The sequence below is a fragment of the Syngnathoides biaculeatus genome, chromosome 11 (genome assembly GCF_019802595.1).
Source record: "Syngnathoides biaculeatus isolate LvHL_M chromosome 11, ASM1980259v1, whole genome shotgun sequence".
Lineage (NCBI taxonomy): Eukaryota > Metazoa > Chordata > Actinopteri > Syngnathiformes > Syngnathidae > Syngnathoides > Syngnathoides biaculeatus.
In genome coordinates this window covers 29,037,747-29,058,733 of record NC_084650.1, presented here as the reverse complement: position 1 = coordinate 29,058,733, position 20,987 = coordinate 29,037,747, and the positions used below count along the sequence as shown (strand labels likewise).

Sequence of the window (20,987 nt, the reverse complement as noted above, 5' to 3'; positions counted from 1 at the left end):
TCTGAGTCTGGACTTTGACTAGGCCACGCCAAAACCTTCATTTTTTCCCAGTCTCCTTCTCATTGCTGTGTCATAAACACTGACCTTAGCCGAGGCACAGAAGGCCTGCAGTTTTTTAAAAATTGTCCTGAGTTCCTTTGTGGCTTCCTGGATTAGTCATTGCTGTTCTCTTGCGCTAATCCTTGTGGGCCAGCCACTCCTGGGATGGTTCTCACTGTTTCATGTTTTTTCTCCACGTGAGGATAATGACTTTCCATATAGTTTCCTGGAATCCTAAAGCTTTAGCAATGGCTTTTGTAACTATTTTCAAACTGTTTTATCTCACTTACTCAACTGTTCTGGAATTCCTTTGGATCGTTTCGTTTTGTTGCAGCTTTTTTAGATCTTTTGTCCGACGTCAGTTCATCAGGATAGATTCTCTTTAAGTGATTTCTCGATTAAACATATCTGGAGGTAATCAACCTCGGGTGGGATCATTGAAAAATAATCAAATGTTAAAATAGTGTATGACTCATGACTTTGCCGTTTTTCAGCTACATCATGTGAAAACTTAGCAATTACCATCGTGCTTTTCCATCGTTTCCAAACCGTTTCAGCCCCACGTCGCAATAATGTCCAAAGTAAACTATACGTTTAAGAAGCATGGTAGTAAGTGTTGTTTATTCGGGACGATGGCGGCAATGATTAGTGACTTATAATCCATTAACACCGGATGCAAAGAGAACCTTTGCCGACGGAGTAATAAAATAGTGTGCCCTCAAGTATTTTTCTCTTTTTTTTTTTTAAACTACAAAGTTTATTCCACCAAATACAGCCATGAAATTTTTGTGATGGCAGCCGGACACAGCTCCATATTGGCCATTGATGTCAGGAATTGATTGCCTACAAACCTATTATTTTAGAGCACACCTGACCCAAGATGGAGAAGGCAGGGATTTTTGCCAATATTCTTATCTACCAGTCACAATATTGAAACCATCATCTTGAAATGTCATCATATGACTAGCGCTGGGTTATTAAAGAAACTGGGTTTATATTTCTAGAGGTTTATATCATTAAACATTTTGGTTTGAGTTCTGTCATCTTCTACAGTTTACTAACAACGTTGACCAAAACCTTTTCTTATCCTGGATCAACCTGTCTTGTCATTTCATTAAAAAAAATAATAATAATAATAATAAATACCATGACTTTCTTATTTATTCCATTAGACTGGTCCTGGCTTTGTGTTTTAGCTGACTCATCTCAAGCCAGAGTTGTTTTCTTCCTGCTCAAAAATGTCCAGTCCATTTGGTCTAGTTTCAGGCTGTACTTGATTCAACAGATGTTATTTGGGTAGCCAAATCTCGAGTTGTCTCTTTGCATTTTCATTGAGAACTGCCGTAGTGATTTTCAAACGAGTTTGCCCACAGCTCATCTCTTTGTCAATAAAACTCTGAATTACTGCTTTTTTTCATCTAAGTTGAAATTCAAGGACTTAACTTCTTACTGTATAATACAGATGAGAACAGAGTATAGAACTTTTTCAATAATATGTACAGTTGCATTTTCGAGTGCAAGCACTTTTCTCACATGGGAAATAATGAAAATCATGGATCCAAACATTCTTACCTTTTCCACAATTGTAAAAGTAAGTCAACCACTATTAATAGTAAGATGCAAAAACAATAAAGCAGTCTTAACTTTAAGGACCAAGATTTAATGCAGAGATCTTTTCGCCATTTACACTTCTCGCTATACAGATTAGTCCAACCATTGTCTGTACACCTTGTAATAATTTCGGTTGGTGAATTGGAGCCTCTCCTAGTTCAGAAATTTGAGACAGATGTCTTAACAACTAGTCCACCGTTCCGCTTTGTCCTGCTATTCTGGGGGGATCTCAAGACGTTTCCAAGCCAAGCAGGAGACATAGTCTCTCCAGCGTGGCCTGGGCCGTCCTCGGGGCCTCCTTCCGGTGGGATGTGCCAGGACACCTCATTAGGGAAGTGTCCAGGAGGCATCCCAACCAGATGCCTGAGCCGATACCTCATCAGGGTCCTCCCAATGCAGAGGAGGAGCAGCTCGACTCGGAGCCCCTCCTGGATGACCAAGATTCTCAAACTCTTCTCAGTCTGGCTGCTTCTGCCTGTGATCATGTTCTTTTGGTCTCTACCTAGAGTAAAGATAGCTAGATTTCTTTCTCCTTGAATACAATAAAGTATTACTCTAATTGGGCTTTACAAGGCCACTGAACATACACACATATATTTGATTGCTCATGGGATTCTGAAAATAATTCAATCCATCTGCCTGTGGTTTTGTCAAAAGGTTCATCTTGGTCATATTGAGAAAAATGCAACCCCACAACTGAGCAAAAATTGCAAAAATGATTTGACTTTTTTTAAGTTTTTTTGGAACGTTTCGAGAAGGTGAATGGACTAAATAATGATACAGAACAATAGCCTACAAGCTACAAGAAAGCTATTTCAGCGATAATATCGGCAGTCCTACTGCAGGTTTGGGTTTATTGCTCTCGTACTTATATTTGTAAACTCCTCTGCGTAATATGTCACAACATGCTAGTAAAACAGACACTGCAGCCATTAAAACTGCTTTGGCATTGAAAATCAAGGCTTTGGAGTTTTTTGGAAGGAAATAAAGATGACCACAAAATGGGATCAGCTCATTGAAAAGAAGCAAGCGCAAGAAACCGACCACTTATACCAACTATATTCACTGTAATTTTTAATATAAATTTAAACATTTGAAATTAATAATTTTTAATTTAACCATTTATTTGTATTTGGGTCGACACTAGTCAGTGAAAATACTGTATGTCTTTATGTGAAAGCAGTCCACGATGCAAAAAAAGGTTGGGGAACTCTGCTGTAATGAACTCCTTTGTGCTAGGGCCACCATCCAATCAAGATAAATAAACACCTCCCTTAAGTAATTAAACACTTCCTTCCTATTATTAATAATAATATATTATTAATAAATCATATAATGTAATATAATTAATAATAATCCTAATATTGTCCACTTTCAGAGTGTTAAGTGACTGAACTGTGGTGTGTTGCGAGACGAACTGACTTAACAGTTTGCCTTGGGAGGTTTGTAGCTGCGACCATCAAAGACACGATACAGTATTCGTTTGTCACTGTGACTGCTATGCAGAGATGATAGGTCACGAAAAAAGAAAAAGTTTTTCCCCTTTTTTCAGAGTTGAGAGAGCTCAAAAGAAAAAATACACCTTTAACTCTTGGATAGTGTCAAACTGTCCTTGAGGCCTCAATTGACGCATTGAATTGGTGTGAGTTGCATAGAGCAAAAGTGTCTGGCCTGTGTAATGACAACTTGTTAAATGAGAAATCCTATAAGAGTGAAGTTCTTGAAAACTCTGTGTTGTCTTTATTTAGCTTTTGGACTTTTCTTGTTCTTGTCATAACTTCCCATCCATGGATTTAAAGTAATAATATTGCTTTCTCCTTCATATCCTCTTGTAGGGAGGGACAATGGAGGACATTATTACTGAGAACAGCCAGGAAGAAATTAATCAGGCACTTAGAATACTTCATACTTGGCCCCTCCAGGGAGAGGGAGAGGCATGGAGAGTTTTTTTGGGTTTTTTTTGTCTGTGGATGAAATGTTCTTCCAGGCTCTTGTACACAGTGTGATAAAGGAAAAGACACAGAATGATAACTCCTTTTAAAAAGAACCCAGCATCTGGCCTGGTGTAAAAAATACACTGGTTGTCAGATAGCAACAATTAGGCACTCTGCCCGCTACCTTTAACACAGGTTAGCAGTTAGAGGAAACAAAGCAGGAGTGTCAGGAATATATTTAAATCTGTGTATCTGACTTTCCATAATCCCATTTCAGAGATTCCATTTCACTGTTCCGCTTGTTACAGCGCTGATATTATCTCCAAAGCTGGTAATTCGCCTTCATTCCGCCATCCGGTGTCAGTACCTTTTGGTCAGAACAACGCAACATGAAATTACACGTTAAAAAAAGTTGCTGAAAAAAATAAAAAGCCGAGTAGCTCGTCTCTTGCGATTGGCCAGTTTTAATCACATGCTGTGAAAAAAAAATCAAATGTGTGTCATTCCTCCTGGCTCCACATACCACCTATGCCACCTTCTTGATTGATTTTGTAGCATAATTAAACGTATCATCTGGTTATTTAAATGCATTTTTTCAAGTAGACACAGTTCCACAGTCGCTGTTGTTACTTTGTACCTTGCTACGGCATCGAAAGTAGAAACGGTTACCGGAAATCACCAAAATGTGTCTTTATGTAGGATACTACCTCTAAAAGCAGGAAATTGCATGGTCACCTTCATCTTCCAATTCGGCATCACTAGCTTTCACACAGAACAGTGAAACAGGAAAATGGTGGGAGAAACACAGTATCTGGTGTTAAACCACTTTTACAACTTTCCTCTTTGACATTTCACACGTACACCCACCTTTTATATGCTTCTGATACGATCTCCAAAGTCGGGATCTTGAAGACTCACTTCTATATGTTGCAACATTTCACACGGAGCAGCAACATCAGAAAAAAGCAAAACAAATCATTGCCCTGTGTGAAACTTGTCACAACCAAATTGGTATTTGAACAGTCCTCTTAAATATGCCAATCACATTTTGACATCATGTAACCAAGACGACTATTGACAAAAGTCTTCTTGCGCTGACGTCACTGCGGGTCTCCTGCGCATAGTTTGCCTTCATACTCAACTTTTTCGACGTGGTTAAGCAGCAGGCTATGCGCAAGCTATGCACAGGTGCTGCGTGATGCAATCCGTAGTTCATATGATGCTACGCAGGAGTTGTTGGCCGCATGACCGGAGGAGTGTAAAGTACCCTTAACAATTGGTCAACAGTGCATTGCCATTGCAAAGCTTCAAACGGGCTCAGTCCGAGCCGAACTGGGAAGTTGCCACCGATCTTAGGTCACAGAGTTTCATCACCATCTTGCAATATAGATAGAAACTGGAAGAGTCACAAAAAGCTAAAGAAGTGGACATCCTTAGACATTTCCATGGAAGGAAGACATTGTAAATTCTGCCTTTTCACTTCTTGTTACAGAACAGGAAGTTGAACGGTTAGATGTGTGTACTTAAAGTTTGTAGACGATCAAAACAAGTTCACCTTGCATAATAGGTCATTTTATATTCATCCTTGAAATTTAACCCCAAAACAAATACCCCTAACTTTTTGAGAGGTGTCATTTGAAAATGTTCACTATCTTCATGAAACCAAACATTAAATGGTATACTTTAAAATATCCAGTTCTTCTACAGTTTTTTTGTAAATGTAATTTACCAGGACTGATCCCCGGATGCCATGCAACGCAGTTTAGTGCAATCCTTCATCTTTGGTGCTTTGCTGAAAACTGTCCTAGAAATTCGATTTTCTTGGCTGCATTGACAGCGTCACACGTGGGATCAATTATTATCGCACAGCTGTTCTGTTTCCCCCCCTCAGTCGACATTGCTGCACTGTTAAGGATTAGCTGCATTATTTGATCCGCAAATGTGGAATTCTTGTCATATTCGGTATCTAACGTTCTGCTGGCATACGATGCTCTCAGACTTAATCCTTTGTGTTTGCTATAAGTTGTCAGAAACAGTCATGACATTTTGGTTCAGGGGTAGTGAAAAAAAACATCAGGATGACTTCTAGAAGGGTTTCTTGAGATTTATTCATGTCTCCTTTTCTCCACTCTATCCAGTAAGAAACAGAAAATGTGTTTTTGTTGTGTAACAAAACAAATTGCACTGCTCGGGTTTCACTGTACAAATATCCATAACTAAATGACCATGAGCCGCCCTGTGCTTCACGGAGATACGGCTTTGTGAACGCATCCCCGATGGCGTCGTAATGCTTCCTGGCTTCCAACTACACTGGGTAGGCAGTGTCGTGGAGTTATCAGCCAAAACAAAACAATGATGTTATGGTTTGGTATGGTAAAACAAAACAATAGCAAAAAAATGGTGTACCGACGTCACGGAGTTCCACTCACACTGCAGCCCAGCCTTGGAGTCGCTGTTTATTAACTGTAAGTCATATACTTGCTGTACGAGTTTGCTGCATTCATACTTGTGGATATCTCCATACCTCGTTAAAACAAATCCCACACTGCTAATGCTCACTGAACAAGTAAAGTATCTTTGAAAAAGCACCCAGATTCACTCCTCATTATCGATGGGGTCTTTAACAAAGCTAATCTCATTTACGAACTTCCTAAGTACAATCAGCACATTGACTATCCGATCAGGCAAAAAAGCAATCTATGTTGTGCATACTATGGTATCCCATGTCCAGCTCTAGGCTCGTCTGATCACTGCTTAATTCACTTAATACCAACATACAGACGAAAACTTAAATGTGCGAAGCCAGTGGTGAAAACAAAGAAGTGGACCTATGAAGGAGTTTGCATGTTCTCTCCGTACCTGTGTGGGTTTTCTCTAGCCACTCCAGGTTCCTTCCACATCACAAAAACATGCAACATTAATTGGACACTCTAAATTGCTCTTAGGTGTGATTGTCAGAGTGAATGGTTCGTTGTTTTTATGTACCCTGCCGTTGACTGGCAACCAGTTCAGGGTGCACCCCGCCTCCAGCCCGAAGATAGCTGGGATAGGCTCTGGCACTCGGATGAAATAATGGATGGATGGATAAGTGTGTGTGTGTGCGCGTGTGTTATATATAATATACTACACACGATGTATTTTGCGGAGCCAATTATTGACGTCATTGATGACAGTCTAAAAAGCCAGCTAATAACGCTACAGTAAGACGGTCCCAGAAGGGCATACTTAATAGAGAACTCCAAACTGCAGCTAAGCAGAAAAATGCAGGCATGATGAGGTCGAGAATTTTTTTTATGATGTTAACAGTAATGTAAAATTATATTTAGCACAGAAAATGTGTCAAAACAAGGTATGTGGATTATTGCGGCAATTTTTCAAGAGCCATTTAATTTACTGGTATCCCATAAGGTTGTAACAACTTTCACGCACATAAAATGGATTGGACATTAAGTTGTACTATTTGTTGCAAATGTTGTATTATAATTGATATTTTGACAGGAGTCTTGTAATGATAGAGGTTAATCACAGGATTCGAGAGAGCAGACTTGGTTTGGACATGTTCAGAGGCGAGAGAGTGAGTATATTGGTGGAAGGGTGCTGAGGATGGAGCTGCCAGGTAAAAGAGCGAGAGGAAGACCAAAGAGAAGGTTTATGGATGTGATGAGGGAAGACATGAGGGCAGTTGGGGTTAGAGAGGAAGATGCAGAAGATAGGCGAAGATGGAAAAAGATGACACGCTGTGGCGACCCCTAACGGGACAAGCCGAAAGGAAAAGAAGAAGAAGAATCACCTTTGTTAAACCAAACTTAATGAAATACAGCCTCAAATGGCCCTTGATAATATCTCCTCCATTTTACACTATGTACAAGTACATTTTCCTGTTTTGATGGAAATCAATCATCCCAACCAGTGTAGTTGCACGGCGGGGTACTGGTACAAATTGCTTATGATAAGTCAAGTTGCAGGCTAATGCATAATAGATGAGCTAGAGTTGATTAATATAGCACGGACGCACGTCTCATTTTATTAAGATTCATGTTTATTTAAATTCACTACCGTATCAGGCCTGCTCCGGTATTGAAGTTTGAAGTCTCTATAGATATGAAAGTTTAACATAACGATTGAGTTTCCTTTTTCCATTAGTGCAAAAACAGTGTCTTGCTCAAAACTCCTGCTGCTGTGGGATCAAGCAATGCTCTGAGGAAACTTAGCAATTATTTTTTGGGAACTCCTATTCCCATTCTTATTAGACACGGTAATACTGTGCAAACAGCAGTTGGACTGCGCCAAACCTGCGTGAATATTTGACAAAAAGCTTTGAAATTTTTACGTTAGAGATTTTAATGTGCACTTAAGTAACCATAATCAAGGTAATTATTGACAACATGGAGAAAAACCCACCATAGCACTGTGTTTACTCTAAAAGTTTTCGTTTACTCAACTACAGAGTGTCTGAAGCGTTTTATTGAGGTCAGATGTCTATTTGAAGACTTTCAATTTCTATACATGTTGCGGGGAAAAAAAAATATAGAAGACAACAAGACAATGACCCTAAGCAAACAGCTAAAATGATGGAGTGGCTTCAGAACTACTCGTTGACTGTTCTTGAATGGCCCAGCCTGAGCCCTGAATTAAACCCAAATGAGCATCACTGGAGAACCTGAAAATGGCTGTCCACCACCATTCAACATCCAACCTGATAGAACTGGAGAGAATCCCCAGATCAGATGTGTGAAAAACTTGTTGCATCATTCCCCAAAAAAATCATGGATGTATTCGCCCAAAAGGGTTCTTGCACTTAATGCTCAGCAAAGGGTTTGAATAGTTATTAGTTAGTTAATAGCTATAAGTATATATATACTAGGAAGGGCATCCGGCGTAAAAACTAAGCCAAACAAATATGAGCATTCGTCTTAGATGTCACGCTGTGGTGACCCCTAACGGGACAAGCCGCAAGAAACTTACTATATTTATTTATTTATTTTTTTTTTAATTTTTATAAATCATGACACATTTCAACAATTCTTTTTTTTTCTGTCAGTTTGGTGTGCTGTGTGCACATTGTGTACAAGTTTGAGGAAGAACTTAAATGATTTTAGCAAGAACCTGCAGTATAACATCCGTGATTTTTCTAAGACACTTATCCTCACAAGGGTCACAAGAGTGAAAAATCTAAGGGAGTCTGAATACTATAGGCTTTTTGCCAGTGTACTTGCTGTTTTGTTCAAAAGTTCAAGTACATATGTTTGCCATTTGTGGTGTTTCATATTTCACACTTTGTGTAGGGTGCATTCTGGAGTTGTGATTTTGGTTTCACCACTTCTTTCTATTCATAGTTATTCACATGTACATACAGTAGCTGTGTTGGCCTTATGTCCTCAGTTTCTGTTCTCTTCTGATTCTTACATGTTTATGTTGGCACTCCATTTATTTGATAAAACCTTCTAAGATTGCTCAGTTTGATAGTGCTGTCTGCTTCTTGGGGCCCACGTTTCAGTTCAGTGTTGGACCCTTTGTAACTTAGATCAGGGGGTGACTGAGCATGCTTGTTTGAAGGGAAAAGTGCACACAACAAGGTGGCAACTGAAGTGGAAAAAAAAATTGAATGATGCAATCAATTAATCAAAGTTGACTTGACTTTCGTCACCTGAGTTGTTCAATCTATTGTGGTGGCCAAACCGCCTCCCCAGCCCTAGATGTTTTTACAGGCAATATAAAAGGGGCTCCGGTATGGTGTTGGTGGAAGCACTGGTATTATAAAGAAATAAATGTGAATCTTTGAGGTAAGGCAATACGTCAAGGCAAGGCGTCTTAGTAGAGAAGAATGTACTTTGGGGAATTAGAGCATATCTGGTAATCTACTGTAGTACAGCTGGTGCTCGTTTAGTCTTTCTATAACTCCACTGAATTGACCCCTCCGTACAGGGCACTTAACCAGGCCTCCTGAAGTTACGTCACCCCACGCTTGCTAACCTCAGACAAACAATTAGCAAAAATGGCGTCGCAGGAAGAAAAGACAAGAGCGAAATTGTCCGATTTACCAGCTGATTTTTCACTCGCATTCTTACCAAATAGTGAAATATCGTTGAAGAGCAGACAGCAGGGCTTCAAGTATTTCAGCGAGGGGTATTTCAATGGTATTTCCATGCATATCGACGGAGAAACCATCGATATTAGCGCGAGATCTTTCCAGAGTCAGAGGAAGACCGAGAAGCCAGATAATATAATATATTATAACCCAAAGACGAATTCGTCATTGACCGTTTACTATTTTCGTGTTACATACCACACTTGTGTGCAGAATCTGTATGTGTATCTGTATAGCCGTTTGTGAACTGCCGTATGAAGGAAAAGAAGGAGAGGCTTGATTTACGAGTTGTTTCTCTCGTTTTCTTTGCGTAACGTCACGCGCTCCCCTCAATAATTATTTTTGAATTAGTGCCAAACCTACGTAAGTCCCAACCGAGTACGACAATCATTACTTTAGTGTCCTCAAACATCCTTCCTTCAATCTTGGTGTCTTGGTGCACGTCGAAGGCTTTTAGGACTCGCTAGTCCGGTTTAGCTTAGCTCGCTAGCCGCCAACAAAGAGACACGTTTGTGCAGTCAGGTCCCCGCAAAGTATCGCTCAACACAGATCAAGTGTGTCAATCATTCACACGTAGCTATGTTATGCAAGTGAAGAACTGCTAATTCATTTATATGAGACATGTATTGAAAATCAAATATAGGGCTTACTTTCGTGCAAACATATCTGTTCCGGTTGATTTTAGATGGATTCAGTTGATCATGCCGTCTTCCACAAAGTTTGATCCATCAAAGACATTTTTCGTACTGGGTCTTCGGTTTTGGAAAGGGTAAGAATTGAACTCCACCAACTAGCCTATCAGGATACCTGTCGTCAGTATTACAAAGTCCGTGACTACACCTCTTAACCTGTTGTTAAGGAACCCAAATAACGTGATAAAACGCTAACAAAAGCTATACTGGACCATGCCACTTTGTCTGAGGTAACGGCGGACGCCAACAAGGGGCGTGGTTTATGCAGATCTCTGGCCTCTGATTGGTCAGCGACGCGGATGACGCAATTTCTACGGAGGGGTCAATTACATCACTGAGACATGCATGTTCAAAGAAAACCAATGGCACACTTTATTGATACCTGGTTGGCTGAACAGTAAAGGAAAGCCAAAATGAAATCTGTACATATTGTCATGCATTCCTTGATGAAAGTGTTTGTGTTCAGCACGTAAATTGTTTTTGCACATTTATTTTGCTCCGCCGACTTGTAACGATGCAATTGCCTGATTAGCACACTTCTCCTGTGTGGACTGCGCCGGTCTACTGGGACTCACTTCGCTCACGTCTGTCTGTTGTTTGTGTGTGTTTGTGTGTGAGAAAGAGAGAGAGAGAGAGAGAGAGAGAGAGAGAGATCATACTCCCACCTCCCTTATTTACTCAAGGCTTCGCCACCATTAAACATATTTCAAATTCACTGTTGTGACTCTTGCACATTTACACACTCTCTACTAGAGTATTATAAATACATAATTTGCACATAAAAAAATTAAGAGTTTCTCCTGCTTGCTAAATGAAGAAGATGTGGGATTAGTGATTGCTGTTTTTAAACATATAAAAGACAATCCCGTTTGCTTTTATTGGGTCATTTCATACTTTAAAGTCGAAAGGTAATAATTTTTCTTGTTGCTCCCCACTCTTGTGGTTCTCATTTTTCGAACATTTTCTCATAAAGCAGTGATAATAGCGTTGGAGTGGGTTCACGTTAAAAATATAACAGACTATCGTCTCGTCAGTTCTGGTATATTAACTTTTGAATGGAGGCACTGAGAAGTCTGAGACTCTATGAGCCTCTTCAAGGTGACATATTTAGGCGCCACGTATGTTTGGCAGCAAGCAAATCCCAAATGTTGGTGGCATTTCTCCTCTGACGCTTGCTTAATCTTAATCCTACAAAATAGCTCTCCTACATGGGCTGAAATCTGATTCACACAACACCGGTGCTTTGTCAGAAAATGGATTGAATGAGATGTATAGAGATAAAATAGAGACAGACAGAGAGAGTGGTGGATGGATGGATGGATGGATGGCTGGACGGACGGACGGACAGACAGGCTAACGAATAACTTCACAAACACTGACTGGAAGTTGGCCAACTCACAACAGTAAAAATAGAAATGAAAGATACACAGCAGTGGATTTTTTTTAATCAGCTTTTTTTGTCGCTAAACTCCGACTCGATAACACATTTCCAATGAGTACCCACACAAACCATCCCTTGTGTTTCTGACTCTGTGTGTTTCTTGAGTAGGCCTCACCCTGCGTGTTCATCCAAAGGTTTTCATAATGTAATTCATTGTTGTTGTTGGGTTTTTTTTCCAGTGGTTTCCAGTGTGTACCAAAAAATCTTCAAGGAAAATGTCCGCCATCAGTTAGTACCCTCGAACCCAACCGCTCTTGTATCACGCAGCACGACAATGATCTGAAACACACCAACAAGTCCACCTCTGAATGGCAAAAAATAACTAAATAAATAAATAAATGAGGTTTTGGTGTAGCCAAGTCAAAATCCAGATTTAAATCCAATTCCAATGATGTGGTGTGACTTTAAATCAGTAGTTGCAAAACTAGAAAAGCCTCCTTTATGGCGGAGTTGAAACAATTCTCCAAAGAAGAGTGGGACAAAATTCCTCTGGAGCGATGTGCATTATCACAAATGCATGATTTCAATTTTTACTGCCAATTGTGCCACAACCCATTATTTGGTTCAGAGGGCACTTACTTTTTCACAGAGGGTCTGAAAGATTTTTTTTCTTTCTGTGGCTTAATACATTGAATTGTTGCATTTTGTATTTCCTTGGGTTCTCTGTGTGATATTAAAATTGATTTGAAGATTTGAAACCTTTGTGTGTGTTAGATATGCAAAAAAAAAAAAAAAGAATTAGGACAAGGCCAATACTTTTTCTAGGCAATGTAAGTCTGGCCCTTCAAAATGACATTTTTGAACACCAGGGTATGGCAACCTTTGTGACATGAAGTGCCAATTTGAAAATTTCTTCACATGTGCAATTATCAGCTTTAAAAGTTAAATGATGATACAGATGATGATATAGAAACATTTCCAATATACGTCAATACATCCAGCTCCCCATGATACCTTGTGATTTTCAACATGTTAACAACTTTGAGCTTCTTTACCATACTTGGACAGAAAATATTCAATTGCCTGCACTTTTCTGCTTGGTCTCTGAAATTCTTTTCGATCTTCACCCAAGTTTTTAGCAACTAGTCCTGACATTGTTGACATCTGTAATGCGCGGGTCTTTGGTATTGTCGGTGAGGCAGCGTCCACAGCGCCGCGTGGATTGTGGGCGGGAGCTGTCACACAAGCACCATGTGGACAGTGCCCACGTTTGAAAGTGCTGATGTGGTCTCTGTACGTAGCAGGAAGCATGTGAGGAAGTCGACAGGATTTCCCTGCTGAAGGGATGGCTTTGTGGTGTATTTCAGGCTGAGCAGTGAGTTTTCAAATCGAGTTTGAAAGCCTCCTGCTTGGATGTCTCTGTATATCATTTTTAGTTTGGGATAGTGGGACACCGCAATAATTGTGCCTCCTCCATTCCTCCCTTGCCTATTACGTTACAAGTCTGCTAAAATAGCACTCACATGTCCCTCTCCTTTCTGACGTCACCGCTACGGCACTCGAGAATAGAACATTTTTCATGTTGAGGGGGCATCGCGTCAGCCCCCATGTACTTGCCGTCTTATGCGGGACCCAAAATTTCGTGTTGCCGCCCCCTCAGAACATGCACCAAAGCTTTCAGACCCCTGGTGTAAACTGTTACATCATATGCTGGAGTGCAATTGTTTCCCGTGTCGTCAGTGTTACTTATTACAAAAAGATGTCTACAAAACCATTTGTGTTGTCAAAGGCTTGTAATTACAGTAACATTGGTGAAAGTTTTCATTAGCACGTGTGTGACTTTTTGCTTACTTATTAACTGCATGAAGGTAACAGACATTTTTACAGTAAAGTGCACCCAGGAATGATAAACAGCTCAAAGCAAGCATGTTTGACATCTCATTTGAACAATTGTTTGGCATCTATCAAACTACACACAACCGCGCTGGAAAAAAAAATTGGTTCTAAAAAAAAACAAAAAAACATTTCGCCACTTTGAAGTAAGGCACTGCAAATGTGGCTGTTGTGCGCATTGACATTGCAACGACGATGGTCAAACGATTTGGTGTGCTTCTCTAGGGTAAATAAATTCCAAGTGGTGGCACTTAAATAAGGCGAGAAACATGATAGAATTCAAGAAAGTACTTGTAGCAAAGTACCAAACCGGTGGATGGAGTTCACCTGGCTGCTCTTTCCAAGCTCGACAGGAATTCCACGTTAACAATGTTTCAAAGAAAAAAAATCAAGGAAACTGTGAAAGAGATGAAAGAGATCAGCAAGTCGACACAAGAGGGATTTTTCGCGTTTAACAATAAGCTTTCCTCCTCCCTCTTTGCCTTTCTCCACAAAAGTCTTGAAGAAGGGTCAAAATTATCTTAAATGTTCATTTATGCATGTCATTAGTAATTTATTTTTCATATTTTTTGTCTATGTATAGCTATAGTTCTCGAATGTATTTTAGTTAATATTTTTTGGGTCTCTAAAATTGATTAATGGTATTTACACTAGTTCTTACGACAAGTTCAATCTAAACATCATTCCAATGGCCGAATCCAAAATACTGCAGGTTTTCCACCATAGCTTATCAGCTATTTTTTCTAAGCAAACAAAATAGTATTCTTTTTTTTGGGGGGAGGGGGTCAAATCAATAGACGTTATCTAAAAATGTCATTTAGACTTTTTTACCCACCTTAAAAAAAATCCTAAAATTGTGCAAGTAAGTCGACTATTTTTCACACTTTTCTCCCGCACCTTGCAGAAAGTCTTATCAAGCAGCTTGACTGCAGTCAGCAGGCACGTTGACAAATGTTTTATTTTCCCAACAGACGCGGCCTGTTTATTTATGACAAAGGCGTCACATTGTTTGCAGTCCCTTTGTTAGCATCAATACGGCTGGGTCACAGCTCCGCTTTTCCTCTATTTTTTCTTTTTCAGTCTTATCTCCCATTGTGTTCCCCCCCTCTCCCCCCTCCCTCTATCACACTATCACTTCCTGTCTGCCACCTCTCTTGAGTCTGATAAGAAGCCAAAGAGTCATGCTCTTGTCCAGCAACGGATATTCCTCCTTCACAACACTGGCACCAACATAAGTGCCTCTGTTCCAAGGCCATAATAATAAACCCTAAGGCAGATGTGCCAGTTCCGGCCCCCGGCCCGTGCAGGAGTTTTGTCAGGACAACGGGATCAAGTTGAAGTCAGCACGACACTGGGCCACATAATGTTATCTACCTCATATGGAAGTCGGTCTGGGAGCAGCAGCATATTTGTACTAACCCATAGTGAGATTAAATTGAACTGTAGGCCTTTATATTTTATATGTGACCCACCAAGGCAAACCCGAAGTAAGTGAGCCAAGTCGAAGAAATTATCGATTATCTTTTTTTGTATGTTGGTCTAAGTTGAAGTCAGGAGGAAGCTACTTGCAAGTTTTCAGTTAGCAATATCGGGGGACATAAAACCTTAAGGTTTGTGTTTGAACCAGGGTTGTTTGTGGCCAATTAGTACCAAAAGCAGCTCCGGGGGGATGGATGTCAGCCAGCCAATCAGCTCCTGGTTTCAAAGGAGCAATATGGCTACTTATGCAACTGTGCTTGCATTTTAAGTACTAGTTACAGTTTCTACTCATTTTGGAAGTTATGTTTGTCAGGGTTTGAGACTCCGACTAAAATGTTCCCTCATGTGACACTTTTTTCAGTGCGTGAATCAAAATTCCACACTTTTGCAAGGATAGCAAAGTAAGCTTCTTTCAGCTTGTCCCTTTCGGGGTCGCCACAGCGTGTCATCTCAGATGAACGCACATATATGTTTGGCATGACTTTTACACCGGATGCCCTTCCTGACACAATCCTTCTCAGGGAGCGGAGGCCCCAGTGGGATATGAAGCCACAACCCCTGGTTTACCAAACCAGTGCTCTAACCACTGAGCTACGGGGCCACCTTTTGCAAGTATATTACATGCTTTAATTGTCACTTCGCAGTCTCTGTCTCAGAGAGTGTTAAAAGTCGCTATTTTTTAGTCTATTCTTTAGTCCATCTGCTCCACCCGCACGCTCTCCTTTGAATATATATATATATCCATCCATCCATTTTCTTAGCCGCTTATCCTCACAAGGGCCGCGGGGAGTGCTGGACCTATTCCAGCTGTCAACGGGCAGGAGGCGTGGTACACCCTAAACTGGTCGCCAGCCAATCGCAGGGCTCATAGAGACAAACAGCCGAACTCACAATCACACCTAGGGGCAATTGAGAGTGTCCAATTAATGTTGCATGTTTTTGGGATGTGGGAGGAAACTGGAGTGGCTGGAGAAGTCCCACGCAGGGACGGGGAGAACATGCAAACTCCACACAGGCGGCAATTTTGGGTGTTGTTGATAAATGGCTTTTTTTTTATTTCGTAAAATTTTAAGTTGTACTCACAGATGTTGCACCGAACTGTATCTACTGACATTGTGGTCATGTGTTGATATCCTTTCCACATTGACCTTGGGTTTTGATGCAGTGCCACCTGAGGGTCACGGGCATTCCATGTTGATTTTCAGCCTTCCCGCTTACATGCAGTGCTTTCTCCACATTCTCTGAACATATTGATACTATTATGGACCATGTGTGATGAAATCCCTAAATTCCTTACAATTGTACTTTCAGAAACATTGTCTTTGAACTGTTTGACTATTTTCTCACTCACTTGTTCGCAGAGAGGTGAACCTCGCCTCATCTTTGCTTTTGAATGATTGAGCAATTCAGGAAGGCTCCTTTACTACTCAGTCGTGGCACCCACCTGTTCCCAATTAGCCTGTTCACTCGTGGGACGTTCCATACAGGTCTTTAATGAGGATTTCTCAACTTTCTCAGTCTTATATGACACCTGTCCCACCTTTTTCGGAACGTGATGCAGCCATAAAATTGTAAGTTAATGAGTATATTATTAGTTTGAACATTTAATCTTCTTTTTTGCGTATTCAATTATATATAGGTAGAACATGATTTGTAAGTCATTGTATTCTGTTTTGATTTGTTAACACAATATCACAACTTCATTGGAATTGGATTTGTATATGTACAGATATGTTCAATATGACCAAGTCACGTGAAGATCTGACCAGTGCAGTTCTGACCTGATTTGTTGTTGATTTAATGATGATTCATTGCTGAAGAACTTGTGGTTGTGTCAGCACAAATCTCACTGCAAAAAGTAAAAGTGAAAGTAGCTGGCGAACAATCCATCCAGTTTCTGACCCGCTTATCCTCACAAGGGTCACGGGAGTGGTGGAGCCAATTCCAGCTGTCATCGGGCAGGAGACAGGGTACACCCCAATGACGTAAAATAAACACTGGAATGCGCACACTGCATCCATCATTGGTTCCGCCATGGTCAACAGTCTCTGACTTCTGGTCAGGACAAAAAGTATGATAAACATACACACATTGTTATGGAAAATGATGCGATCAATATATAATAATGAATTATGAAGGTTAAGCTAAAACACTCTTACCGGTGAAAAGTTACTTATTTGTGACCGCTTGCACGCCTTTGACGGCCAACAGCGCAATAAAATAGCTAAACCTAACGTATTCCAATTAAATTCGATGTTATTATGTTTCACAATCTACAATTGTAAAAATGTCAAAAGACATCAACGTTCACGTGAAATAGTAGCCAAAGGAAGATGTTGCCCTAACTGGGAGTTGACCACGTGAAAGGGGCCTGTGCGCAGTCCAGTTTTTGTTTCACGTCATTGGTACAACCTGAACTGGTTGGCAGCCAATCGCAGGGCACATGGAGGTAGACAACAGGTGGAGCAGCTGTAAAGCATTGACCTCACAGTTCTGTGGACCCTGGTTCAGTCCCGGCTCTCCCTGTGTGGAGTTTGCATGGTCTCCCCGTGTCTCCGTGGGTTTCCTTCCACATCCCAACTACTTTGGAGACTAAATTGCCCCTCGATGTGATTGTGAGTGCGACTGTTGACGGTCTCTATGTGCCCTGCGATTGCCTGGCAACTAGGTCATGTGTATCCTGCCCCATGCTGGGATAGGCTCCAGCATGACCCTTGTGAGGATAAGCAGGTTAGAAAATGGATGGATGGATGGATGATAAAAATCAAAAGTCAAAATGAACAAGCTACTTCTCAAAGCCAGGAATAATAGTGTGTTGGAGGTATATGAATATAATTGTTTGTGGGCAGAATAGAAGTGCACCGTATAAAATGATTTGAAGATGTCGCTCACAAAAATGTTTGCGTTAACACATGGAAACTACTAAAGCATTTTGTGAAGGACTCTGTCAGCAAGAAAAAGTGGCATTTCGGTTCTGATGCTTGCTCCTGTCTACCCTACCTGTACTATGAGCATTATTGCAATACATGAGCTGCATCCACAATCTCTTAATAATTATCATACTGTCAGATTAATACCATGATATAAAACAAACTGTGGGATGTAGCTATTGTTACCTCCTGGACAAACAACCAAACACACACACATTGCATTTAACAATGCATCCAGGTCAAAGAAATATGGTCTTTTTTTCCCCCATTGTAAGCGAAGAATTCTCCATTGTGTGGCAGAACAATTGAGTCAAAATGCAGCCAGGTACAATTAAAGTTGTTTTTCACTTTTCCATTTTACACTCCATCTGTCTTCCCAACCGCTTTTGTGTTTTACGCCGGCGCTACGTTATGCACTAATTGCAGATTTTTCTTGTCTACTTAGCGGTAATGACTGTAATCAAGTCCTCGCGCTCAAGCATTTCTTTGAAATCGAATGTGAGGTACTATCATACACTCTCAATCATTGTTTTTAGCATCTCGACCATTAACCTCTTTGCCATCCATCACTCACCGTCCCTCATCTTTTAATTGACCTCTCTGGGTGTGTGAGTAAACCAGTAGTTAGCTGTTTAAACCATGTGAATGCTGTATTAATGGCCCCCAGCGGCCATCTGCTTACTGTTGGCACTCCTGGCCAATGGGCCTGAAAATGACTTAATTCCCACAACTGTCCACCGGGGGAGCTTTAAGTCCATAACCCCAGGAGTGCAGGGGCAAACGCCGAGCGAGAATGCACACTAAGATGTTTCTTTAGAGGCTTACACAGTGGGTGCGAAAGTCGCATCCTTACCGGAGAGAGTCCATCATGTACTTTTGATGACTGATTTGATTCCCTCCCACCAGCTTCCTTTTCAAACTTTCTGGTAACGTTTGCCATTCAGGCAGGCAGACGTCCTCCCTCACTTCAATATATTTATGGCATGTTGATTACTTCCTCTGCACTGACTCATGCCCTCACAGTCAAGCCGAAGCCCCAAGAGATTGACACGCCATCCATGTATCTATCCATTATCGGAGCTGCTTATCCTCAAAAGGATCGCGGGAGTGATGTAGCCTATCCCATTTATCTTCGGGCAGTAGGTGGGGCACACCCTGAAATGGTTATCAGCTAATCGCAGGTTGTGTGTATGTGTGTGTGCGTACGCGTCTGGGTGTGTGCATGTGTGTGTGGTTGGGTGAGCAATATTTATACAGACAGAATACAGAAAATTGAACAGAGTCTTCAAGCACTTTCTTTCCAAAATCTTTTAAAGTTTACTGTCAAACTAAAAAGAAAATTACGCATTGAATTTTAAACAAGCACACAACTTTGCTCAGGAGTCTCTGATAACTTAATGCACACACAAAATGCACGTACTCTTAACCCATTCATGGCCAGGGTGGCCATTTTTTGCCTTATTGAGATAAAAGTCTCCTAACAGGCCACAGTCAAGGAAATATCACTTCTTTTCCGTTTATGGTTAAATTATATGATAGCTTTACAAATTTATAATCTTATCCCAAAAATGGGACGCTGCCCGCGCGAGGGTACTTGGGTTTTCTTAGTAGATCATCCCAAAAACCAGAAACAGAATCAGATTAAAACACTTAAATATTTTGATATACCGAAGGATATAATGCGTGAAAATCATAATGTCCCAAAAATGGAAGCTGCCCACGAATGGGTTTTTGAATAGCCTCGGTAGTCAAGGTGCTATAACCCTTAAAGCAATGGATATTTGAACACAAATGATGAAGCAACACATTTAAACATACAATATGACAATACGCAAAGCAAGGTGTCATCGCTGTTGGGCAGAAATCTCTACGTCCATTTTAATTTATTTTTTTTTCATGAAAAGAAGTGATTGTTGATAGATGAAAGGATTCTGCTGGACAGTGTTATTGTCCTAAAAAATATTAGTGAAGATCAAAGGATGATTATTGAGTTAATATTGAGAAAATGATTTTATTTCATGGTATTTACATCGAGATATAGTCTACAATTTACAGGACAGAGCACCTTTTGTTCACTTTTCAAGTGAGCACAAGTATTGGAACAGACTATTAAATCAACTTGACCACTTAACGTGCTTTGCATCTTGTGGTATGGCCTGTATATTTTTTCTCCTGAAGTCTTCTTTGAACAACATATTGTTATACCTTGACCCCTGCCCTTCAGAGGTTGCCAGTGATGTCGGTGACTGTTTTCTTTGGTGTGTCTTCACAGTTTCTCTCACAATGTTTCCGTCATCATCTGCTGTTGATACCATTGGCCGACCTGTTAAATGTCTGTTGCTCAGTACCTCAGTTGATTCTTTTTTTTTTTTTTTTTTTTTTTTCCCTTTTCAGAACATTCCACATTGTTGTATTGGCTATGCCCAACATTTGTGCAATAGCGCTGATAAATTTTCCCTCTTCTCTCTGCTTCAAAATGGTTTGCTTTTCTCCCAGAAACATTCTCTGATCTTCATGTTTGCTCAACAGCAAATGCAATTTGCACAGGTGAAACCCAAAGCCAAAAACGAGCCAGAGCTCATGCCCAGAATTTCACTCACCAACTTTGTAGGCCACCCCACCATGGCCTCAAAAGCAGATATCCAAGATTGACTACGTATTAGTACTTTCTTTAAAGTTTATGCTTGCAATTTTATGATGTTCAAATACATTAGTAATGTTTTTTCAAGTGTTTTACCATTTAATCATTGAGACTGGAACGTGTGCGTGAAAAGTTGTCTGTCTCTATGTGTGATGTGTCATTGACTTGCATCCAGTCCAGCATGTTGTCTGCCCTTTATCCAAATTCAGCTGCGCTAGGCTCCAACTCTTCATGACACCGATAAGCAAGAATAGAAAACCGATGCATGGATGCTTGTTATTGTACAGAAATGTTAGATA

General features: G+C 40.5%; 1 protein-coding gene and 1 long non-coding RNA gene across 7 annotated transcripts in view; one reads left to right on the top strand and one right to left on the bottom strand.

Annotated features, from left to right (window-relative positions):
* The window catches only part of enox2 (ecto-NOX disulfide-thiol exchanger 2), a 257,527-nt gene that overhangs the window by 146,127 nt on the left and 90,413 nt on the right, over positions 1-20,987 (top strand). Inside the window, exon 1 of one of the 6 annotated variants that reach the window (XM_061834679.1) lies at positions 16,548-16,688. The exons of the other annotated variants lie outside the window; for them this stretch is intronic. The gene's annotated coding sequence lies outside the window, so the exon portion shown is untranslated. Of the gene's footprint in view, positions 1-16,547; positions 16,689-20,987 lie in introns of those variants that run through there. 6 annotated transcript variants of the gene reach the window in all.
* Positions 11,891-17,462, bottom strand: LOC133508519 (uncharacterized). Its single transcript, XR_009797078.1, has 3 exons — positions 17,277-17,462; positions 16,899-17,172; positions 11,891-12,084 (listed from the first exon to the last, which is right to left on the bottom strand). It is a non-coding gene; the product is annotated as an uncharacterized LOC133508519 (long non-coding RNA).